The sequence below is a fragment of the Balearica regulorum genome, chromosome 3 (genome assembly GCF_011004875.1).
Source record: "Balearica regulorum gibbericeps isolate bBalReg1 chromosome 3, bBalReg1.pri, whole genome shotgun sequence".
Lineage (NCBI taxonomy): Eukaryota > Metazoa > Chordata > Aves > Gruiformes > Gruidae > Balearica > Balearica regulorum.
In genome coordinates, this window is record NC_046186.1 from 24,146,431 (window position 1) to 24,160,199 (window position 13,769).

General features: G+C 35.6%; 2 long non-coding RNA genes across 3 annotated transcripts in view; both read left to right on the top strand.

The window, feature by feature from the left end:
• Positions 1 to 13,769, top strand: part of LOC142600924 (uncharacterized) — a 782,912-nt gene that overhangs the window by 340,192 nt on the left and 428,951 nt on the right. The gene's annotated exons all lie outside the window — the stretch shown is intronic.
• Positions 4,680 to 13,769, top strand: part of LOC142600925 (uncharacterized) — a 44,210-nt gene continuing 35,120 nt past the window's right edge. The window contains exon 1 of one of the 2 annotated variants that reach the window (XR_012834405.1): positions 4,680 to 4,751. This is a non-coding gene — a long non-coding RNA (uncharacterized LOC142600925). Of the gene's footprint in view, positions 4,752 to 8,442; positions 8,577 to 13,769 lie in introns of those variants that run through there. The other variant, XR_012834406.1, reaches the window with a different exon arrangement.

A 13,769-nucleotide genomic window follows, 5' to 3' on the forward strand; every position in this document is an offset into this window, starting at 1 on the left:
AGGATGTTAGAAAATGAACAAGTATAAAAATAGACCCACAGCTTTTTTTCCATAGTTTACGCACATGTCTTAAAAACCTGGGAATATTTCCAAACATTTCTTAAACTAAAGTAACTGAATGCACCTGACTTCTCACTTAGAGATAGGTTGTAAAATGAATGAGGGTTTGACAAGTATAAGTAATCCTGTAACCCATATCATCCAATGTTTCCTTTTTTTAAAAGTATTTTGCATGAAGTATGAACTCAATTCTATATTTCAGTATAATGAGAACCCAGCTTTATTGAGAGCATATTGGAAAGTGCAGTTGAAGATGCAGAAGAGCTATTTCAGTTTTCACTCATGACATTATTGCAGCACAGGTACAGTTCTGCTGTCCTGAGCACAGGAGGAGCACGCTCCAGGAGATTTCATTTTTTCACAACCTGATTTCCAGTCTTTCTCGAGACCACACATATCAATCTTTGTCTTCTGCTTTTTGGACCACTGTCACTCATGTTTCTTATTTTTGCTTGGGTTTCTGTATATTTTGCCTCTATTATCTTTCAAGTTCTGTTATTTGCAGACATACAGTCCCACAAATCAGTAACTCCATCCTCTGCACCAATTTGGACAAACCCTGCTTATTGTCCCTGGCATATTTCTGTTCCAGTCTTTCCTGGTTCCTCAGAAAGTAGACTCTGCTCTTTCACTATTTTTAAACAAAGAGATTGTAATTGCCTTCTCATCTAAAAGGAGTGAAAGTTGGCTAACAAACCCCTCCGATTCAGTGACCTTGGTGACTGCAGATTGACATCATGCCTGCTGGCAGCTGCACAGAACCTTCACATAATAAAAACAGGATTGTCCATGTACTTAGTACAATATAAGCTGCCTCATCACTTTTACTGGCATTGTGTTTGTACCTCTCTCTTTCTTCTAGCTTTGTTTTTTCCCTTGGGACTTCTTAATTGCTAAAGACAAATACTCTAAAAGAGAAAATTAAAATAATTGCCCTCTACTTTGGTCAATATTTGGCTGCAGAAATTCACACCTATGAAAGCAGGATGGCACTGTCATCCCAGGAGTCAGGTTATAAAAAAACAGGGAATCATTGGATCATAGCAAGATTTAGTTGGAAAGGATCTCTGGAGTCCATCTGGTTCAACCCCCACTTCAGTCAAAAAATACTTTGATCCAAAATCTGTTTTCACTTATAAAAACACTGAAGAATATTTGGGCTTCAGAGTCTTTTTCTAAAGCTCAGAATAACCACAATATGGCTACAAAGACCTTAAAATCCCATATCTCTCCTCCTCCTAAAACACAACTCTTCCGCAGTAGCCATCTCCTAATTTCAGGCCTTTGAGAGCTGGGCTGATATGCGACAGCCCTCACATTGTTTTTAATTGTTTCTAGTTATTTTATCAGACGTGTTGCTGACAGCACAGCTAGAAACATGCAGCTATTTCTCTTCCTTAGAAGATTTCTTCGGTATCTGCTGGATAAGTGTGTGACCTGCAGCCCATAAGGAGCTGTACACCTCATTCTCACGTATTCATGAGCTCTTCCTCAGCGTTTATTTGCTTATCTTCTGCTACATTCTTAAGACTTCTTTTAGTTATGACTTCCAACATAGATTTCCTATTAACCACCACTTAAGATCTCTGTAACCTATGGCAATTTTTTAAAGCTGCCCTACTACTCCTAGGGAAGTTTTGCTTCTAAAAGAGCAACATAGTTGAACTTGAAATCATTGACCATTAGTGAGCAATGTTATTTTGAATTGTAGAAAAAAATCTGCTGCATAACATTTATGTTGTCTTTGTTATGTTTTAGAAATGCACAGATGTTGGACTTACCAGGATTGGAATGATTCATATTGAGATTAGCAGAATTGATGAAAAAGTCTTTTCAGACTTTGCTTGTTTCTACCCATCTGTTGCCATTGTAAACTACTGGGCTGTAGCATGCAGAACTAGGTAGCTTGCTTTCATTATTTTTCAAATATTTCCTGGTAATAGGATGACAAAACAGCTTTACATATGGAAGTAAATTGAAATATCAATACTGCAGTATTTAGCCTGAGTTATTGACTCAGTAAAATATGCGATAAAAATCTTCAGTGATAATGCTGTAAATATGCCAACTCTACAGCAACTTAGCTTTAGTACTACTTTCTCTCCTTAACTATATTATAGAATATTAATTTGATTCGTAGATTGCTCACTCTTCCATTCACTCACTTACTCACTCTCGGTTTTCTAGAGTTTACAAATAAATATTTTTTTCCCTTTTGGTACAGTATGAATTCATTTTACAAGCACATGTGTGAAATTATTTATTTAAGAACTGTATTTGTTCAGGAAATCAGGACCCTGATGTGGACAAGTGTTAAGCATGCAGTTAAAAGAACTACTAATTTAATAAATGTTTGCTAATTTCTGCATATTTTATATGTTCTGCTGCTGTTCAGTGTCTTTTATAGAATTCAAAGCTATTAGTATGATTACGTATCTACAATATTAGGAAATGGCATAGAAATTACAGCAGGGAATTTTACACAGGTTTCATATTACTAAGAATATCGTACCGAATACTGACCATTCAATCTGATGTCCAGGATATTATTTTTTTAACATGTTACGGCTTCATGCTTTTTATATTAATCTATGTTTATAGTTTTTAAAATAATTTAAATGTAAGATTAATATATTTGTTATTTTAATCTTTTAACAGAAATAATTTACTGTCCATCTTTATTTGCCATAACAATTACCATCACTATCAGAATGAATTGCTGTATCTTAGACATTTTGAACTTTCCAAGTCTCTCTTATCCACCTGAAAATAGTGTCACATACAAATAATTATTGTAAGATTTTTGGTTATGTTCCTGATTTTTCTTTTTCACAAGGTTATCATAGAACTAGAATTATAACTTTCATCATTAATATTATTATTTGGTAAGAAAGTAAGGGATAAACTCAACAGTGTCTTTCTGGTCTGAAAAAAACATGGTTTCTCTATAGCCTCCCTTTACTCAGGCAACACAGTGGGAGCACTCCCTCGTGCCACACATGCTGGACCTAATACAGGTCCTATTAAGAGTTAAGGCTCCTACAGCATTCTTTCATCTGACTTTCAAATAGGGCTTGTATTTGTTGTTGAAGTTAGCTAGTGGAATGTCTCAATACGGTAGAAAGCTAGATTTTTAAATCTTGCTGATGTGGCAATATTTACTGGAAGAATAAACTGTTTTAATGATGAGATAGTTAAAAAAATATTCATGTGTTCCTTGTTTCTAAATAACTCTCTGTCTTTAATGGATAATGAGAAAGGTTAAAATAGCATTAAAGTCTGATAAAGGTGAATGCAGAATGAGACAAAGAAATCCCAATTTTACATGTGTTTTACAAGTGTTCTACAGTACTTCGTATAAAGATCTTTCAGAGTAGTCTAATAGATTTGGGTTAACATTGGAATTAACAAGCATGGAATATTAAAATTGCACAGACACTTTGAAAATTCCAGAGTAGCTCCAGTTAGAAATCATAAGTATATGGGCATTTGACATCAACCATATCATTCGTCTTTCTCACTACTGCTAGGCAGCAAGATCAGGGACTGCATTCTGTGCAATGAATTTCTAATCATTGTATGTTCAGTGTGCATCTGTAACAGTTTTCCTTACAATTATGAGAGAACTGTGATGCAGACAGTGCTTTTTACTAACTTATACTATGTAAATATTACTTATATTAAAATCAGAAGGTCAGAAATGCCATTAGTAATATTGTCATCAATAATGCTGATGACTGTAATACACATCAGGAAAATATTGATAATAAATACTAGTAAACTGTTTTACTTCTCAGATGGTGTACAGAAATAAATAACTTGGGCTTACCTAGCATAATCAATCAATATTTGGAAAAATTAGATTCTGTACTATGAAGGAACTATGCTGTCTTCAATCCCTGAATAATGTCCACAGAAGATACTACTACCTATTTAAAAAAAAAAGGAGATATTATCAAAGGGATGTGAAATGTAAGCTTTCTCATTGTCTCACAGAGATTTCTCACAGTGATATAAAACCAGTTTGTTGTTTTAGGGGCAGAGGGGTAGAGAGGTGAGTAATTCAAGTTCTTAAAGTACACTGAATGAACATTGAATATGTCTGTTCTAGTAAACAAAATTGTCCAGGGTCAGTTTTCCTTGAGTGCAAGTAGCAAAACAGGATTTGTACCCATGTAGGTAAGATCTCTTTGTGCTCTCTCCTCCTTTCCCGTTCCAGAAACTGAGAGGATTGCCCTTTGCAGGGCTGGCAGGAGCAGTCCCCAGCTTCTGCTCACCCCAACCTCAGTCTGCTCTGGCCAAAGCCAAAACTATTGCAGAGACTGTGCTATTAATTTCGTAGTATAAATGCTCATATGCCAGTATTGAAGCATTTGCCCTGGCACTGTTTAGTTTACTAATCTAGACAAAGCCTCAGGAATTAATTCTGGAGTGTGTTTTAGTTCTGGAGTGTGTTACACTTATCACATTTAATTAGAGCCCAGGAACATGAGCTTCTGTTATGCTCTTCCTTTTCCCCCTGCTGTTTAGCACCGATTTTCTATATTCAATTTTCATTTTACCTTCTCTTCCCTGGGTTCCTTTGCATTTTTTCTTTCTGTTTGTTTCCTCTATTTTTCAGCCTTTCCTCAGTGAGCTTGAGCACAACAAGTTTTACATCTCGTCTGAACCTTTAAATCTACAATGTTCCAGTAAGTGGATGTGTGTGCTCCATGGGTTTCCCTGCTGGCTTGTGCTTCTCAAAATGTGAGTTAGGAGTCACATGGAGGTCGTTTGTAAAAAGGAATAGATTGACATAAGGCTTTTTTTGCTCTCGTCTTTGTGCTCCTACATTATACAGAAGCTTATTTTATTTGCTTTTTAAATGTGAATATTGTCTGGTGATCACAGGAGTGTTATTCAATTGCTATTCTCATCTTGTCCAAGCAGTTATGAGAGGAAAGGTGCTTTTTTTTCTAGTCAGATACCACAGTAGAGAACATTTTAATCTGACTACCAGAGACAAAGAGAAAAAATAGCTGCATGTTAGTTTCAGAATGGAACAAGGTTCATATTTTAGCACTAACAACTAAAGTTTAAAGAAAGAAAAAGCCATAATGTGCTACTTATGGATAGGAATCAGCATCTTTTTCTTGCCGTACTCCAAGAATATCCAGTGTGGATATGGCGTTACCGTCCCTAAGGAACACGGTGAAGGAAATGAAAGTGAAATTCAATTTATTTCACATCTATTTTTTCAGCAATAAGCTATAAACTGTCATGATTGTTAACCAGAAATCAAAGAGCCAATCCTAGGAAAAGTAGGAAATATCCAAAGCATGAGAAACTCCTACTCTCTAAAAAGTATGAGATTGGTTTATCCTCATGTCTGTTACAGCTTCACCATTGTCACTCACCTCCATGTCCCTTGGTACGTTTTTACCTTATTACTGAATTTCTAGGCTGAAGGAGGAAAAGAGTTTTTTAACAAAGCTGTATGTACTCTGTGGTCTATATTTCTTTGTTAGTGTTAATGCATATCTAGTTCTGAATGTACAGAATATGCTGAGGTATAAGATTACCTGAATCACACACTAGAGCTGATCTCTAACTCAAATCTGTATTTTGTGAAGTTTTGGTATTCATCTTACAGATGAGAGGAGGAACTTTATAACATGGAAAGAAAAATCTTAATTAAAATCTAGAAAGGATTGTTACAGTTAACATGAATACATGCAGTATTTCATTTTCATTTTGAATAGTACAGCACATAATCTCTTATATAGAGTAAATATGAAAGTAAGAAAATTTTCACATATATGTGCACCTAACAACTGGAATGATGCCATGACTCAGATGATTAAAACCAATACAAAACAAGTTCATAAAATAAATGCTACAGCACAGGTTTTCTGAAAGGTCTTAAGTGAGGGGGAAAAAACACCCTCACTTCTGTTCCCCCTACATTTTATTCCTCTTGGTGGCATAGGTGTCTCTTGCACCTGTTCTTCTGTTTTCAAGGGGTTTTTATGAGATCTCTCCTACATTACCTCTGCTTAGTCTTACCTGTCATGAGACTGCAGATCTTACAAAATTGGTAAATTTTAAAATGCATGTTATTGGAGATGAGAAACAATATAAAAATTATGTTGCTCTAAAACAATTTTCTTCTTCCAGCTTACTGCTAAGAGAGCAGAACTCTGAGGAGTAAGAGCAGGGTAGCGTAAATAAAGAGAAATATCTTCAGCTGTTGAATTTTTGTGGTCCTAGAAAGGATCTAATTAAACACATGCTAGACTGCCTTCATGAAGCAAACACCAAAGTTAGCTGCCAGTCTGATAAAATAATACTGTTTAAATAGTAACCTCTAAAGTTATGTGTTAAGCTGAGAAAACAACTGTTTAAACAAGGTGTTTGCTGGTAATCCTTGCCTGCAGGTCCATGTACACATAATCCAGTGCACAGAAGTTTCTTGTCATTCACTTGGGACAATATGCAAACGCTCTCTGAATTTTACTCTATCTTTCAAGTTGAGCTTGGAAAGAAAGAGAGCTGAGTAGAGCCGAATCCTGGGTGCTGTAGGGCCTGATTTCACTCCCTGCTCTGTCACATAGACAATGCCTGACCACTGTTTCGGTGAAGAAATTTTTCCTAATATCTAATCTAAACCTCCCCTGATGCAACTTGAGACCATTTGCTCTTGTCCTTTCACTAGTTACTTGGGAGGAGAGACCAACACCCACCTCACTAACAATGTTTCAGCACTTAAACTGTTAGAAATTTATCAAAGCTCTGGAAAGCAATCATTCTGTCTTAAAAATGCTCAGACTGCACTTCACATCTCAGCCCTATCTAAACCAAAAGATAACATTTGTTTTTCTAAAGTTCACCTTGGAGGATCTTACTAAGCTGAATCTAGTCAGAGGTTTGAAGAGGAACCCTAGCTTTCTCTGTGCAACATTGACTTCCTTCCTTCCTTCCTTCCTTCCTTCCTTCCTTCCTTCCTTCCTTCCTTCCTTCCTTCCTTCCTTCCTTCCTTCCTTCCTTCCTTCCTTCCTTCCTTCCTTCCTTCCTTCCTCTATTTCTTAAAGAATATTAAAAAATAATAAATATATATTATATATATAAAAAAATTAATTGGTAGTAATTTTAAAATCAGGATTAGATTCTTACTAAAGATGTTCCTGTCCAAAGATACAGTGCTGAATATCCCTTTGTTTTCAGAGTGCAGCATTCATTTACTTCAAAACTTTCCAAGAAGAAAGATTTATTTTTTATTATTATTATTTTATCCTGCCATAGTTATATTGTTACCTTTAGGAGAGATAGGTTGTCTAACCTACAGGGTTTTGACAGCAGGATTAACCAATTCTAGAACAGAAAAAATGGAATTAGAAAACATTCACCTTTTCCGTGCAAGGAGAAAAAATTCCTGTGGTTCCAGAAAACTGCAAAACAGAAGGGAATTATGTAACTGTGATCTTTCTTCCTATTGGTCTCTCCCTTAACTTTTTTGGGTATCCTTCCTTTCATGGGAAAAAAAAAAAGGAAGAAGGAAAGAAATAAAGAAAATCAGAAAAGAAAAAGCTTAGCAATAAGTCCAGAACTCATGTTTTGGGATGGGAGATGACTACAATTTTCCCTGATAGAATTCGAGAAGTTTTTGAAATATTTGAAAGCATGACAAATGTAATTTTTAATTGAAGCTGAATTTTTCAAGGTGATAAACTTTCAAAGGTAAAACCTAGTCTTTGATCCAAGACCTTTTCAATGCCTGTGATCTCCAAATTGCGACATTAAAATTAAATGGAATTTTGTACCCTAACTGTGCTAAATACAATGAAGACTTCAAATCTATGTCAGGAATTCTGTCGAACTTCTTGATTTTGTAGGTAGAAGTTATTTCAAATCTTGCAGTTCTTGTGTCAAAAGTTTTAGCCATTGGAAAGAATTCTTAATTATTTCACTGAGAAGTTATTTTTAGATTTTATGTATTCTAACCTTCATCCCATGGAAAACAGTACTGAGGATTTAACTGAAAATAGTAAAAAAGTAACATTGATATCTACAAAGCCTGTTGATAATACAGCAGTTAATTGTAATAAATTACTTTATATAATGGTAACATGGACATTTGCCATTTAATCAGATATGATTAAATTGAATGACAAGTGGCAGAGGCTCCTTGATCTCTTAGATCACTGGGTTTCAACCTTCTTTGATTTAAAAACACCTAAACCATTTCCTGTAAAGATGCAGATCTCTGTATAGTGAATTTGCTTGTGTGCACAGCTTTTGCTTTGCCTGTTAAACTGTCTCTATCTCAACCCATGAGTTTTCTCACTTTTACCTTTCCAATTCTCTCACCCATCCTACTGTGAGTGAGTGGCTGTGTGGGGCTGAGCTGCCTGCTGGGGTTAAACCACAACAGTACCTCAGAAAATGTGCATGGAGCCCTGGACATTTGTACACCAGAGACCAAAGCACATTCTTTTAGAACTGATGCTTTATAAAGTGTGCCTCTTTTTGTACTCAAGGTGTGTTTTCAAGTGTCTGAGACAATTTGGTGTACTTTGATATTGCCAGTGACCCCATTCGACAGGGATCCATTAGAATAACAAAGGCACACTGAGTCACTAACAGCAGTGTTGCAAAACACTCCTGATCTATTAAAGATGACATAGATTTAAGCATTTAGAGGGCTAGCATCAAAATCAACTTCAGAGTTGGCTATTTGTTCCATACTTGCAGCTAAGAACACACTGCAACATTAAATAGCTCCTTTGAATAGGGCCACTAAGAAAAATAGCAAAAAATAAACACCAGAAAAAGATGGGAAGAAAGAAACGTTATTCTTCACAGAAACAATAAATGGTGCACAGGTGTAATTTAAAACGAAATAGATTTAATGTCCTGAATTTCAAACAAAGGCTTATGTCACATCTTCTCTGTTAAATGTCAGGCCTCTAATTGTGGCTTATCCACAGACGCTAATAAGTATTAATTGATGTTGCTATAAAAATATATGCTACAAGGGTGCCCTTTCTTCTCTTTGGGCCAATTTTCCTGATCTGCTCTGGTTACAAAATTTGGTTTTAATACATCTTTTCAAATGCCTTTTAGAATTGTTGAAATTAATTTTATATATTATTGACTTTGATCTGGTGTAACATTTTTCCCATTAACATCCATCTAAATATCTTTTTTATCAATATTCATTCATCGGTATCAACATCCATATAAAAATATGTATTATTATCATGTCAGATTTTGCATATAAATATATTAATTCATTTTCTTATTAGTTTATTATAATAAATCTGAAAGATATAATAATTCTCAAGAAAATATACTAAATCTTGTAATTCTGTGAAATCTTTTATGAAATCCTAAACCATATAAAACTATAAACTATGTAAATCACTGCCAATGTGAAGCAATGCAGTCTATAAAGGAAATGACATCATGTAGCTTGATGACAAGGTAACTTTCAGGAGACTAGACTGTATAAAGTTTTCATACACTTTACATAGATGTAATCAAAAATTTAAATGAAATTTTTGCATAGATTCAATCATAGTTAGTAGAGGGAACTTTTAAGTAGGCACTGATTCCATTTTATTAACAACTGAAAGTCAAAATCTTAAACCCTTCCCTCTTGTATAAATTTAATTGATAGAAAAGATAAGACATTCACTATATGAATTCATACATGATCTAGATTCTGCTAATTAGTCAAACAAAACATAATTCCACCTGCACTGGGAGAGAAGGAAAGAAGAGCCAGTGCTATTTTCATTTCAGGGCTCTAGCCAACACTAATTAATTGGACTGTCTTTCTATTCTGGGTACTTGTTTTCACAATGTATTACTGGTATTCCTGTAATGATAAGAGGTTTGCAAACACAGGTTTCATAATGCCAAAGAAAAAATTCTCTTGAAGGACATCTGAGGTACATCCCAACTTAATCCTTAATGGCTGCAAGTGTGAAAATTATTTTAACCCTCCACTTTACACTGTTTTGTGCTGTTTATCTGCACAGAACTGCATGTCCCTAAAGCAGGTACAGGGTTGCACTTTAGGTTTCTGGCCCTCAGTGCCAATTTCCATGTCAGCAGTAAGCTCTCCCTTGTTCATTCCTTCTTTGGTCAACTGATTTGAATTCCTAGCTTCATGGTGGCCCAGCATCAACAGGCAGGATTTTACATGGATGTTTTCCCTGTTGATTTAAAGTGACTCAGGTCCAAAATTACATACCTTAATTACATGGCCAAAGTCATGTGTCAGAATTCTGGTTTTAGGCACTTTGTTCCCAAAATCATAGTAAAAGAAGCTATATGTTCCTTAGCCATGTAAGGAACTTTATGTTCCAGCGCGACCAACCTGAGAGATCAGACAGAAATTGTGAATAGGTATTTTAATCAATCTGTAGAATTTAGGTGCTTAAACTTGGTGCAAGTTGAACATACCATCAAAGTCTTCCCTAGAAGTTAGCCTGATTGACAATCACAACTTCTGCTTCATGACAAACCTGAATGAACTCTCCCCTTTGTCCTGAATAGAGTGTGGGAAAGGATTAATAAACTACTGAATATATAATTGCTTGATCAACAGTTGTTGAATCATCCTTTACCACCACATTTAACCTTAGATAGTCCTCTGTGAAGAGGGATTACATTTTAAAATCTCATAGTTTATGCATATACTTTTAGAAGATAGGAGGATAATTTGTCTTGAAAAAAAAAAGATTCCAAATGTGAAGCAAGACTTATGTATGTAGTAGCAGTAGTCCAAATAATCTGTGAACGTCACTAGAAATCATCAGAATCCCTATATACTGAGAAGGGAGGTACGTAAGCTATAAGAAATCCCGAGTGTGACCTGTTTATATGTCCAGTTCTGCAGACTTTAGGCATAAAACTGTATTATAGGAAATTCTATGGTTTAGATCCAGATTCTAATGTCACCTCTTAAAAATAATTCCTTGACTACTCTTAAAAGAATAAAAGGTGATCTGTACGGCAGTCCGGTTGTTAGGATGGCTGTCCAGGAAATATTGCTTAAGACTCAGGATACAGACTTAAGTGCATATTGGCTACCTGCCTGAATGCTTTCTAAACATATGTTTCTCAAGAATTAAAAATAATCAAACAGCTGCTTAATCCTTCAGGAAAAAGACAAAAAGGCAATAAGTATCATGTCCAGTGGTTTTTTTTGTTGTTTTTGGTTTTTTTTTTGTGTGTGTGTGTGTAACCAAATAAAATTTAAGCAAAAGTTTTCCATTTACTTTTTGCACTTATGTTACTAGGACAATATGCATATTTCAAGGTAAAAAGATTTCTTGATTTATTTTACAGATCATCTTTCAGTATGTTTTGATCAGCATTGGTTTCACTTCACAAACTGAGGAAAAAGGAGCAATGAAATTAGGCATATGTATCCTGTTCTTCAAACTGGGTCACAGTTCAGTCAGTAATACAGCTGAAAGAATAACATAAACACCAGCTGACCATATAGGAAACATCTGAACTGCAGGTGACACAGAAAAGTTCTGTATTAGTCTTCCAGAATACTTTTTGAATTTTTCTAGTGACTCTTGAATGTAAATAGCATGAAGGGTACATGGAGGAAGAACCATAACAGCACAGCCTGCACTGGTAAAAACTGAATAGAAAAGAAAATTTTAAAGAAATGGCAGGACTTTGAAATTAGCCAAACAAAACCAGACCAAAACTTTTGTATCTTTAATATACACTGAGTAAACAATTTAGGCAGTTAATGAAACTGCTGTTCTTCTTACAGAAAAGACAGACCTGTTACTGTGAGAACAATATGTTTTCTTTTTTATTCTTCTACAGATTTTCCCGTAAAATCTGAATATGGACAAAGCTGTTGTCCAGAAAAATACAGAATGCTAAAGCACCAAGATACTTCTAAAAGTGTGACAGACTTTGGGGAAAAAAAATGTACACTCCATACTAAAACTCTGTATAGCTCAATGTCAGGTATATTGAACAGCAGACAAAAATATATTAACAATTCATTTAGAATATGAAAATTATTTTGCTGTTATTCAATGACTTTAACAAACAATTATATGATAAAGCAATCAGAGAACTGAATTATTCAATTGTAGATTTGAGAACTAGCTATCGCTGTTGATGAGTATATGGACAATAAAATATTAATTATTACAAATTTATTCAAAACCAAATTATATATTGCATAAAAACATAATCAATACAAAGGCAGTTAGCAGAAATAAGGAATTTCCTTAGGTTTATATATTTTAATTGGCAATGTATGGCAGAGTTTAAAGGACACTTCAGTTAGGAGCACACCTGAAGGGATTGAATGTCTTAAAAAAAAAAACCCAAACCAACCGCCCCCATCCCCCCACCCCCAACTGGTAGTACTGAAAAGTAAAAAAATTAGGTGATACTACTACAAAACCTCAAAATTTTACTTTCGACTTTCCACACCTTTTGGAAGTATTCATCTTATGCAAAAAGTAGTCTACATACTATTATGCTTCCCTGGGACAATATAGGATTGACTACATGTGAAAACAAAGGAGTAAAGAAAGAATTCGCTGTGGGGGCTGTGATATTGACACTTCTTGGCTCATAGAACCAAAGAAATTGGTTTAAAAACAGCAATAACATAGCAAGACAATATCAGTGAAGACTATGTACAAGGCATTATTTGTGGTACACAACAGTTCCCTATTTTCTTTGTCCAATCAAACATTTTTTTTGTTTCATCAAAACAACATGATCTGGCAGTGTACGCTTGCAGCCCAGAAAGCCAACCATGTCCTGGGCTGCATCAAAAGAGGTGTGACCAGCAGGTCGAGGGAGGTGATCCTGCCCCTCTACTCTGCTCTTGTGAGACCCCACCTGGAGTACTGCATCCAGCTCTGGGGGCTCCAGTACAGGAGAGACATGGAGCTGTTGGAGAGAGTCCAGAGGAGCGCCACAAAGATGTTCAGAGGGCTGGAGCACCTTTCGTATGAAGACAGGTTGAGAGAGTTGGGATTGTTCAGCCTGGAGAAAAGGTGACTTGAGGGAGATCTCATAGCAGCCTTCCAGTACCTAAAAGGGGCCTACAGGAAAGATGGTGAGGGACTGTTTACAAGGCCATGTAGTGATAGGACAAGGGGTAATGGGTTTAAGCTGAAGGAGGGTCGATTTAGATTAAATGTTAGAAACAAATTCTTTACTGTTAAGAGTGGTGAGGCACTGGAACAGGTTGCCCAGAGAAGCTGTGGATGCCCCATCCCTGGAAGTGTTCAAGGCCAGGTTGGATGGGGCTTTGGGCAACATGGTCTAGTGGAGGGTGTCCCTGACCGCAGCAGGGGTGTTGGAACTAGATGATCTTTGAGGTCCTTTCCAACCCAAACCATTCTATGATTCTATGAAGACTTCCAGATTTTCTTGCATTCTTTTGCCCCTACCTGAAATGATTAATTACATAGCAACCTTTTTCAAGTTCATCTTTTGATGCATGTGGAAATTTTCATTCATCAGATTACAACGTGTCTTTCTCTTCTTCATTTAAAGGCATAAATCTGGGTTACTTCTACATGTTATCATCAGAGTTACATCAGACTGAATTTGGAAATTAAGAAAGAAGAAATGAACTATTGATATTTTTGATGTGGGTAGCAGGGGTTTTTTTTGACCAAACTTTATTGGATTTGAATGAAAGCTGAATTAATATATTACAA